Source organism: Pinus tabuliformis, chromosome 5_1 (genome assembly GCF_031772625.1).
Source record: "Pinus tabuliformis cultivar Carrire ecotype Pingquan chromosome 5_1, CPIR1, whole genome shotgun sequence".
Taxonomy (NCBI): Eukaryota; Viridiplantae; Streptophyta; class Pinopsida; order Pinales; family Pinaceae; genus Pinus; species Pinus tabuliformis.
The window spans coordinates 910,824,133-910,835,996 of NC_142305.1; positions in this window are offsets into that span (position 1 = coordinate 910,824,133).

An 11,864-nucleotide genomic window follows, 5' to 3' on the forward strand; every position below is an offset into this window, starting at 1 on the left:
TGTAGCAAGAAACTAGGGTTTGTGCGAAAATGAGGAATTTGGGGGATCTCAGTGATGGGAAGCATTTGATAAGGTACATGAAGGATAGGGGAAGGTGTATGAACATCTGGATACAAGTTTTGCTAATGATTTGACCATCCAAGAGAAATTGCCTTCAAAACCCTAGGAGAGGGAAATGACCTTACCTAGGCGCAACTGAAGCATGAACAAGGTGTAAAATGACTCATTAGACGCTGACATGATAATGACAACCCTATGAATGATGATAGGCTCAGCTGAATAGTGGAATAGACTGACATTTGGGCAATTTTGAAAAGAGTGAAAGCAAACCCTAGACCTAATGCCTAGTGACCAAATTTTGCTTGAAGACTCACTGAAATGACAAAATTTTACCTTGACACTCTGAGACCACTTTGTAAGAGCATATTTGATCACTGGAGGAAGGTTGGAAAGACTGACACTAACAGATTCCTCAACACATCAACTACCATTCCATTCATTAGGTCATAGATACATTTATCATTCAATTACAAGTAAAAACATTATGAGATCCACTCATGGTTGTTTTCATAAAACACATACAAAACTAGCATAATAGCAACAGGAATACTCATGAAAGTATGTTAGGTCCCTATACTACTAGTGTAACCCCTTATTATTACTAGTACAACCCCCTTATTATATTTTTGTGCTCATGTAGTCCCCATATTGTTATTATTGTGCCCCATAGAAGCCCGCTATTGTTATTATTGTGCCCTTCCATTATTATTGTTATGTTGGCTCTAATTATATATTATGGCCCCTTAGACTCCTGTATATAGAAAGGAGGTCTTGTCATTTGTATCATCCAAGAATTGTTCATTTGTGTAATGTAAAGGAGGGTTCCCCCTTGAAGAGGCTGAATTCTAAGGCATTTATCTTTCTTTTCTATCTTTTTGTGAGCTGGTTTCATAACATTTGGTATCAGAGCTTTGGATTCTAGGTTTCACTGCTCCAAACAGGCCATTGTGGAATTTTCACTATAACATTTTCTCTATGAAGTTTCAGAAGCTAAAACAAAAATTCATTTTAGAAGAAATCGGTCTGAACCTCGGGTCTGAATTTCAGATCTCGTCTCACTATATTTTCGGAGCTATGATCTGAGGAAGTTAGGGTTTTTGCAAGCTCCATAATTTCATCTCAAACAGGTCATCGTGGTAGTTGCACTATAATTTTTTTTCTACAAAGGTTCAAACTCTGAAATTAAAACCCATTTGAGCCAAAATCTTGGTGAACCTTGGATCCAAATTTTAGATCTTGTCGCGCTATATGTTCGGAGATATAATCTAAGGAAGATAGGGTTTGTGCAAACTCCCGAATTACATTCTAAACAAGTGACCTTGGGAAAAACGTCATAACTTTCTCTCTAGCATCAGATTGAAATTTCGTGAGAAGCTATAGAAATAGGACGAACTGTACTTTTTTTTTGTTTATTTTAGGTCCGAAGGTTGGAACAGTAACACGTGGCACGTCGTACAAGTTCTCTCTACTGAAAAAGTATATAAGAAGGTCATCTTGGGAGGTGGGGCATAACTCTTTCTTCGAGAATCCAATTGTGATCAGACTTGTGGGGTTAGAATGAGGACTCAAAGAGCTATAATAGGCTGAAATTTCATAACCTAAAGATCTGAAATTACAGAGTTACGTCTGTTTCAAAATCGAGCTCCTAAAATCAAGAAAAAACGATATGAGGAATTTTGATGGAAAGGATCCGGTAAATTGGATACTACAGATGGAGCAATATTTTGATCTACATGAGTTGCAACTGTTACAAAAGGTACGTATTGCATCTTCATATTTAGAATTGGATCAATTTTTATGGTATAAAGGGATTTTTTCTCGTAAACCACTTGTTACGTGATCAATTTTCACGGAGGAAATGATAGCACATTATGAGGATACAAAGAGAAACACCTTCTTTAGCCAATTGATAAATCTCAAACAAAAGTATGCAATGGAAAAGAACATTGAGGACTTTCAAAAATTGAATATAAGGGTAAATGATTTCCAAAGAAGAATAAAATTGATGTCTCCATAGAGACTTTAAAGGATAACATTCAACATGAGGTTTGTCTTCGGGAACCTGATTCATTGGAGAATGCATTTAGGTTGGCAAGAAAAGTTGAAAGCAAAATTATGGCAACAAGGAAGTCTACCCCTCACAACTATAAATATGGAAGTGTTGCTTCTCCTAGCCTTCCACAACCTATAAAGCTGACACCACAACAATTGGAAGAGAAAAGAGAAAAAGGGCTTTGTTACAATTGTGATAAGAAATACATTAAAGGTCACAAGTGTGCTGAGAAGAAATTATTTTACATTGATTGTGAAGAGGCGGAATAAAAGGATCAAGAAACGTCAAAAGAAGAGGATATACACTAGGAACCAACCCCAAAGAAAGAAGGAATGAATCCGACCATATCTTGTAAAGCATTCACAAGAATTACCACTCCTCAAACTCTCAAGATAGAAGGACATATCAAGAAGAAAAATGTTCAAGAAGTGAAAGATCACATCGAGCATCAAGAAATGAAATCGACCATATCTTGTAAAGCATTGGCAATAATTACCACTCCTCAAACTCTCAAGATAGAAGGACATATCAAGAAGAAAAAGGTTCAAGAAGTGAAAGATCACATTGAGAAAGAAGAAATGAATCGGACCATATCTTGTAATGCATTGGCCAGAATTACCACTCCTCAAACTATGAAGATAGAGGGACATATCAAGAAGAAAAATGTTTAAGAACTGAAAGATCACATTGAGCATCAAGTAATGAATCCAACCATATCTTGTAATGTGTTGGAAGAAATTACCACACCTCAAACTCTCAAGATAGTACATATCAAGAAGAAAAAGATTCAAGCAGTGAAAGATCACATCGAGCATCAACAACAAGTTCTCCAACTTTTAAAGGATAACGCCACTTTGGTGCAAAATCAAATGAAACAACACACAAATCAACATCGCAGTGAAATAAATTTTGATGTAGGTGATTGGGTATTTTTAAGGCTACATCTCAAGAAAGCTATTTATGAGAAGGAAATGTTGGCAATACTACATGCACTTAAGAAATGGCGACCTTACCTAATGGGAAGACACTTCAAGGTAAAAATGGATCATGATAGCCTTTAATACTTTTTAGAACAAATATTATCTTTAGAAGAACAGAAAAAATGGGTCACAAATATGTTGGGTTATGACTTTGAAATCGTCTACAAAAAAGGGAAGCAAAAATGTTGTTGCAGATGTACTCCCAAGAAAGGATGAGGATGTGGAAGCATTTATTTGTGTTATTTCTATTATCCAACTAGATTGGATAAATGAAGCAAGGGATGAATGGAAGAAGGATGAAGAAGTGTGGCCACTCATTTAAAAGTTGTAGAAGATCCCAGTTCAAACAATATTGCTAGAACTTGACGAGGAAGGAAAAATCATTTTGGAACCTAGGGCAGTCACAGAAACAAGAACCCGACAATGACAAAATCGATCAATTTCAGAGTATATCATCAAGTGGAAGAACTTACCCGTTGAATATTCCACATGGGAGGACAAGAATTTTATACAGAAGCATCAAGAACTACTCAAGCATTGAGGACAACACTTTTTGAAGGAGAGGGGCATCTTAGGTCCCTATATTACTAGGGTAACCCCTTATTGTTATTAGTACAACCCCCTTATTATATTGTTGTGCCCATGTAGTACCCATATTATTATTATTGTGCACCATAGAAGCCCACTAGTGTTATTATTGTGCCCTTACATTATTATTGTTATGTTGGACCTGATTATATTATGACCCCTTAGACTCCTACATAGAAAGGAGGTCTTGTCATTTGTATCATCCAAGAATTGTTCATTTGTGTAATGTAAAGAAGGTTGCCCCTCGAAGAGCTTGAATTCTAAGGCGTTTATATTTCTTTTCTATCTTTTTGTGAGCTGGTTTCATAACAAATTACAACCATATAGACTACATACAATCCATCAAAATGCTCATAGAAATACAAGGAGAAATAACCTTTCATTGATGATGAAAAATCCAAACCTAGGATGGGACTTCCACGCTCCACCCGACTGTAGAATGGCTGAGCCAAATCTCTCTTCAGCCATTCACCACCATGCCATATTCCAAGCATGAATGTGGGATCTCATAGAACACATCAATCAAAACCCATACAGGGCTTCCAAAGGCCATCCACCTCAACCCATCAAACAGTGATTCCACATCACAGTTGGACATCACAAAACCATCATCAGATTGGTCTCCATCCAAGCCTTCTAGGGCTTCCAAAGATTTTTTTCCAACCAAGTATTCCAGGACTAGAAACTCAACCCAAGCTATTATAGGGCTTCCAGAGTGTTTTTCCAACCAAGGCTTCCAAGAACTAATAACTCAACCCAAGCTAAGGAAACATGAGAACCAACCAAAAAAAAAATGAAGGTAAACCCACAGTCACCATGACTATGTAGGAAATGGTAAGGCTAGGAAATCCACTCTCAATTCAGGCAATCCTCCATGCTAATGATAGATCACAACTAAGAAACCACATGCATGTGTCATGCATGCCAAAACTAGTGAAGGAAACATACATGCAAACCTACAAGAAAATATGATGTATCTTCTGATCTCGATGCCTTCTTGCGCTTTCCTGCTCTTCCTTTTCCTTCTTGCTCCAAAAATCCAAGTATGCCACACCCACCAAGAGTGCTCAAAGAAAACTCTAAGTCTCCAATAGTATGAGAGAGAGAAAGAGAATAATGAGAGAGCTACAAAACTAAACTGACAAAAGGTTACCAATTGATCCTCTGAAGTCTTTTTATGAATGAGGCCTCTATTTTCTTAATTTTCCTTTATTTTCCTTCAATTTCCTCCTCACATGAAACCTGTGACCTTTCATCTCCCTTTTCTCCTAATTTCAATTATTTTCATAAATAATTGTGCCAAAAATACCATTTTTCCTTTCCAAATCCTTAGACATTTCCTTTGCCAATTTCCTTAGCCATAAACAATCACAATTTATTCCCATCACTAGGATTCTTCCCAACATTCATCTTGGAATAACTGCCCCATCATCTGTAGTTATTATTTTTCCTTTATTTACTTTTATTACATGGAATTTTCGCTAGGGCTATTACAGAACCCTCCCCCTTGGGGGAACACTGTCATCGGTGTTCAACAACACCTATAACGACAAAAATGTTGTAAGAAACATATATAATTCCGATGGATCTTTATAACTTAGTTCAATGCAGTATTTACAATGATCACCCTACTAGAAAACAAACCAACATAACAACATAATAACATGACATCATAACAACATACCGCATATTGGAGCTTTATAACATAGCTCATGGTGGTATTTACATCAATATATATATGTACATAAAATAACATCATCCAAACATATATCAAATCATATACCATAATATATACCAAAACCACACCAAAACACCAAGCCAAAATGATTTTCCTCAACTGGAAAACAAGGAAGGATACATATCTTTCATCTAATTCTCCATCTCCCATGTAGCTTCCTTGGGCCCAAAGTGCTTCCATTGCACCTTAACTTGGTTGATTGCTTGGTTCCGGAGCATGAGCACCTTTTTTTGCAATATACAGAAAGGCTCCATCTAGGATTCTCCATCTGGTTCCACCTTCAATATAGACTAGTGAATCACATGATCAACATCGTTAACATACTTATTAAGCAAAGAAACATGGAAAACATCATGGATTTTCACTATCATAGGTAGTGCCATTTGATAGGCTACTGGACCAATCCTCTCAACGATACTAAAGGGTCCATAAAACCATGGTGCCAGCTTGGCACAAGATCCAATCCATGAGGAGCTCTTCTTTGGTTTTATGCAAAATTACACATGTTCCCCAACCTGGAACTCCTTCAACAACCTGTTCCTATATGCATAACTCTTCTTCCTATCCTATGTTTCCTTTAGATTATTCTTGTTCACCTACATTTCATGTTACAATTCTAACGACATATCTGGTCCAATCAAGACCCTGCTAACTAGACCACTCCAACTAATAAGAGTGTTGCAAATCCGCCCATATAATTCCTCAAAAGGACTCATCCTCATTGACTCTTGATAATCGTTGTTGTATGTGAACTCTACCAAAGGGAGATACTCTCCCACTTCCTTTGCTGATGCATCATATACATCCTCAAAATTTCCTCTAATATCCTGTTGACCCTCTTTGTCTATCCATTTTTCTGCGGATGATAAGTTGTGTTGAAGGAAAACTCTCTGCCCAAACTTGCAAATAACTACTTCCAAAACTTGGAAGTGAACTTCACATCCCTTTCTGACACAATATTCTTCAAAACACCATGCAATATAACCACATCTTAGGGTGAATACCTATGCTACAACGGTAGCTGAGAATGCAAACTTCACCAAAAGGAAATGTGCAATCTTTGTCAACATTTCCACAATAACCATAATGGAATCATGTTGTCTCGTTGTCTTCAGAAATCCTGTGATGAATTCCATGGAAATGACTTCCCATTTCCAATCTGGAATCACAATTGACTGTAGCAATCCACCTGGATGTTTACATTCTACTTTCACTCGCTGATAATTGGAACATCTAGCCACAAACTCTGCTACATCACCCTCCAAATTTAGCCAATAATAAAATTTCTTCACTGCAGTTAATGTCTTTTGATAACCTAGGTGACCTGAATAAGGTTTCACATGAAACTCCCTCGAGATCACCTTCTTGAGCTTGCTTTTATCCGGTACATATATCCTATCTCGAAACTTGATAAACCCATCTGTTGTAAGACAATATCCATACCTTCTGCACTTGCACTTGTACTTGTACATCTACCTATACTACCACCTATACATGTACCTATACCAGCATCCTACTATAACCTGTGCACAATCTCCATATACCTGACATCTCGCTGACCTACCTGCAAGATCCTATCCTTTAATTCTGTCCCATAGAAGCTCATAGTTGTTAAGTGATTTACCTGTGCCCATCTACTGAGAGAATCTTCCACCATGTTCTCTTTACCTTTAATGTACCTGATCTCGAGCTCAAAATTTCTAGTCGTGACCAACTATATAGCATGCCTGGCATTCAGATCCAACTGGTCAAACAAATACCTCAACCCAATGTGATCACTCATAAGTACAAACCTTCTTCCAAGAAGATGGTGTCTCCACATCTTCAATGCATGTATGATCAATGCCAACTCAAGATCATGTGTCGCCTAGTTTTGCTCATACTCGTTTAGTTTCTGGGACTCATAGCATACCACTTTTCCATCCTGGATAAGGACTCCACCAAGTCCTCTCTTTCAAGCATTTGTCCATACCACGAATTTTTTGTCCAAACCTGCAATCTGTAGTACTGGTGCATGCGTCAACAACTGCTTAAGTTGCTCAAAGCTAATCTCGCACTCCTTAGTCCATTCGAACTTTTTACCTTTCCTTTGCAATGATGTGATAGGATAAGCAATCTGCAAGAAGTTCATGATGAACCTCCTATAGTAGCCTTCCAAACTCGTGAAAGATCTCACCTCATCCACACTCTTAGGAGCTACCCACTCCATGATGGCGCTTATCTTCTCTGGATATACTGTAATACCCTCCTTGGAGACAACATTCCCCAAGTAGTGCACCTCAGTCTGAAAGAAACTACACTTGTTGAGCTTAGCATAAAACTAATGCTCTCTCAATAACCTCAACCCTGCTGCAAAATGTTCGACATGTTCTTCCTCATTTTTATAATATACCAGTATATCATCAATGAACATAATAACAAAATTATTCAAATATGGATGTAACACACTATTCATCAAGCACATGAATGTAGCTGGAGCATTAGTTAAGCCAAATGGAACAACAACAAACTCATAATGCCCATACCTACTCCGGAACCAAGTTTTGTAAATGTCCTCCTCTTTTATGCGTACATGATGGTAGCTAAATCTCAAGTCGATCTTTGAGAACATTGTTGCTTCCTTCAACAGATCGAATAAGTCATCAATCCTCGGCAAAGGGTACCTGTTCTTGATAGTCACTTTGTTCAACTTCACGTAATCAATGCATAATTTGAGTATTCCATCTTTCTTTTTTACGAACAATACTGGTGTGCCCCATGGTGATACACTTGGCCTAATGTATCCCTTGTCCAATATTTCCTGTAGCTACAATTTTAACTCAACCAACTCAAGTGTGCTCATCCTGTAAGGTTTTTTTCATGTTGGAGCTGCCCCTAGCACTAACTCAATAGAATATTCTACCGCCCTGTGAGGTGGAAACTATGTAATGTCCTTAGGAAATACATCCTCGAACTATTGTAAAACTGGGCACCTTCTCAACACATCTATACCCTCAACATCCTTACCCTTATCACTAGAAATGTGCACTGCGAATAAATTGCACCCTTTCCTGCGACTACACTTTGCTTGCATAGTTGTCACCATCCTAACTGATGTAGTTTTCTTCTTACCCTGTAAGACTCTTGGTTTTCCATTGTCATCAACACACACAATCTTTATCATAACAGTCTACTTGGGCTGTATGAAGATACAACCAATCCATGCCCAACAACATACTGTATGAACCCAACAGTAATACATTCAAATGTGTTGCAGTAGGCATACCATTCAAATAAAATGCACAAGATCTTACCAAATGATGAAATAGTATCTTTGTACCTATAGCCAACTATACTGACCAAGACTATGCATGCAATTCCTTACTCAAACCACACTTTTCCACCAAGTCAGGACTAACATAGTTATAGTTAGATCTAGAGTCAATCAAAATAGAAATAACTTGATCACAAAGCTTACCATATATCTCAATGATAGATGTCTGATTCTCTGTCTTTTTGCTATCCAATGTTGCATAGATACACAGAATAATTTAACCAACATCCCCAACAGTTTGTGCCTCCTGCCTATTGTATATTTGAGGTCTAGCACCTTGATTCTATGGGTAACCTCTCTTGCAGTGATCCTTACCAAAAATCCAACACTCTATAGGCTTCCAACCTGTCTCCTTATTTTGTTGTCCTAATCGGAATCTTTGTCCTTTATTTGATTCATTAAACTTCTTAGGTGGTGCGACATTCTCCTTGTTAACATTATCCTGAGATCTTACTCTCTTTCTGTCCCATTTTCCTTTGTTTTTTTCATAACCTTTCCAGTCTAGCTTGGTCTCAATCATACGCTTTGATTGTTCATAGCAATTCCTTAGCTTCCGAATGGACTCCTCCAATGCTATAGGCTCATCGAACTCAATTCGATCTTTAAATGTAATTGGTAACCCACTAATGAACCTCTGAATCTTGGCATTTTCCTCTCTGAGATAAGGCACATACCTCAGTAAGTCCAAGAACCTACTAGTGTACTCATCATCTGTCAAGGATGATGGAACCCATCTTTAGCTCATAAAGTTCTTTTGCTTTGTCATCAAAGTATCTCTCTGACAAGTACTTCTTCTTGAATAGTTTCTCAAACTCACTCCAAGTAAAATCCTTCTCATGAATACATTTGACATTCTTCACATCTTCCCACCAAATGTTTTCTTTACCTTTGAGACTGAATGTAGCCACTCTATCTTTCATGTTCTCTGAATAGTCATGCAACCTGAAGAATTTCCGCATGACAAGCAATCATACCTCTCCATCCTGTGGTTTCTTTATCTCATGTTGGTGGCTTTGCTTTCTTAAACTCATCCTGAAAGTATCCCCTATCACTCCTCCTATAAGGATGATATCGATGACGATCATGGTGCTTATCTGAATTAGAACTAGAATCATACCTGTGTCTATCCCTGCTCCTATCCGGAGAGTCCAACCATATGACATCTTTGATTATGTCATTTCTATATGATCTGTGACCACCATGCGACCGACTACCATATGCCCCATTAGTTCTATCCTCCTAATCATATCTGATCCAATGTGGTCCTTGTCGCTACAAATCTGACAAACTCTAAAGTATTAATTCATTTACCTCTACTTGTTTCTCTTGTGACTCTATGATTTTGTCATTATCTGCCCTACAACTCCTTATTTCTTCCTTTAAGCTTCTCAGTGTGACTACGAAATCGGAAGGGTTCCCAGCACCATACTGCTCTTCATATTCATAGGGAGAGTCTTTGTAGTCAACCATCTTACTAGCCATTTGATATTTCTTCTTGCAAGGTATATCATGTCAGCTAAACCAAATCAAAATAAACCAATGTACCTTAGTATAGCTCGGGGAGGATACCTTGTCTGCAAGATCAACAAATCAACATGATACATGTATAACATAATCATGACAGCATATAGAAACATAAAACATAAGCATATGACCATGCAATCGTCATTCTAGCTAGGGTCCAGTCATCAATGCATGACCTCAACAACAACACACACCACAACCTCATGCATGAAAACCACCACTACATCATTGTACACTTGACCACATGCAAACATGAACATGCATAAGCGATTCATAACCATCCACACATATGCATAAACACATATGACCAAGCATGAATGAATAGTACTTGAAATCAAACCTACAAGAATGATACACAGAACCAAGAATACAAGAATGTAACAAAACATGTAAGAATATAACCAAGCATACTATGATGATACATGTAAGCGACATGAATCAACATGTAATCAATCATACACTCACAACCATGCATTCCATAATAACACCTCAAATTTCACATGACGACATCAACAACCATGAATAACATCATGCAAATGCAATAAGCACATGGAATGCAAGTGTGAGATACACACATGCAACTGACATGCATACATGACCAACACATAGCTCATCCAGACTGAGGGGTGAACCATGGTCTTATACCACTTTGTAACACCCTCCTCCCACATCTACTCAAGCAACCGCCCAACCAAGGTAAACATGCGACGAGAAGCCAATATGACATGATTCGACCTCCTAAGTCATGTTAAGCAACTAGAATTGACGGAAACGCGCCATACGAACAATAATCATCAATGACAAGACCCTCAGGAACCAATCCAATACTTTAGATAGCTTGCCTCGGGGTCCCACTGATTTTTTGGACAATTTAAGGTTCAGTTGCTCCCATGCTATAGGCATGAGTGCGACCAACAACCCAAAGTTGCTCTTACAAGCTTCCTTGTCAGTGACCAAAGACCAAATATGTCAGTGATATGCTAGCGACTTCGGGATTTGAGCCACTTTTTCAGGCCCAGAGCCCAGGTCACTGCCTATAATTGAACCATCTCTTCATATCAGTAAAAGAGCATGGAAATGATAGTAATAAAACAAATACTTGTTCAAGACCTTGTGGACCCCTACTAGCCATGACAGGCATTTCGTCAAACATATTGCAAATGTGTAATCTACAGGTGTGATTAACATTTCTGAGCATAGAGGTCTCATACTTAGCTGAGAATCACTAAGAACCATTGATGCCTCAACACATTAACTGTCATTCCATCCATTAGGTCATAGATACATTGATCATTCATTTACAAGTAAAAACATGATGAGAGCCACTCATGGTTGTTGTCATAAAATGCATACATAACCAACATAATAGTAGCAAAAATACTCATGAAAGTACAGCCATATAGACCACATACAATCCATCAAAATGCTCATAGAAATACAAGGAGAAATAAACTTTCATTGATGGTCCAAAATCCAAACCTGGGATGGGACTTCCACATTCCACCCGACCATAAAATGGCTGAACCAAATCGCTCTTCAGCGATTCACCTCCATGCCATATTTCAAGCATGAATGTGGGATCGCATAGAACGCATCAATCAAAACTCA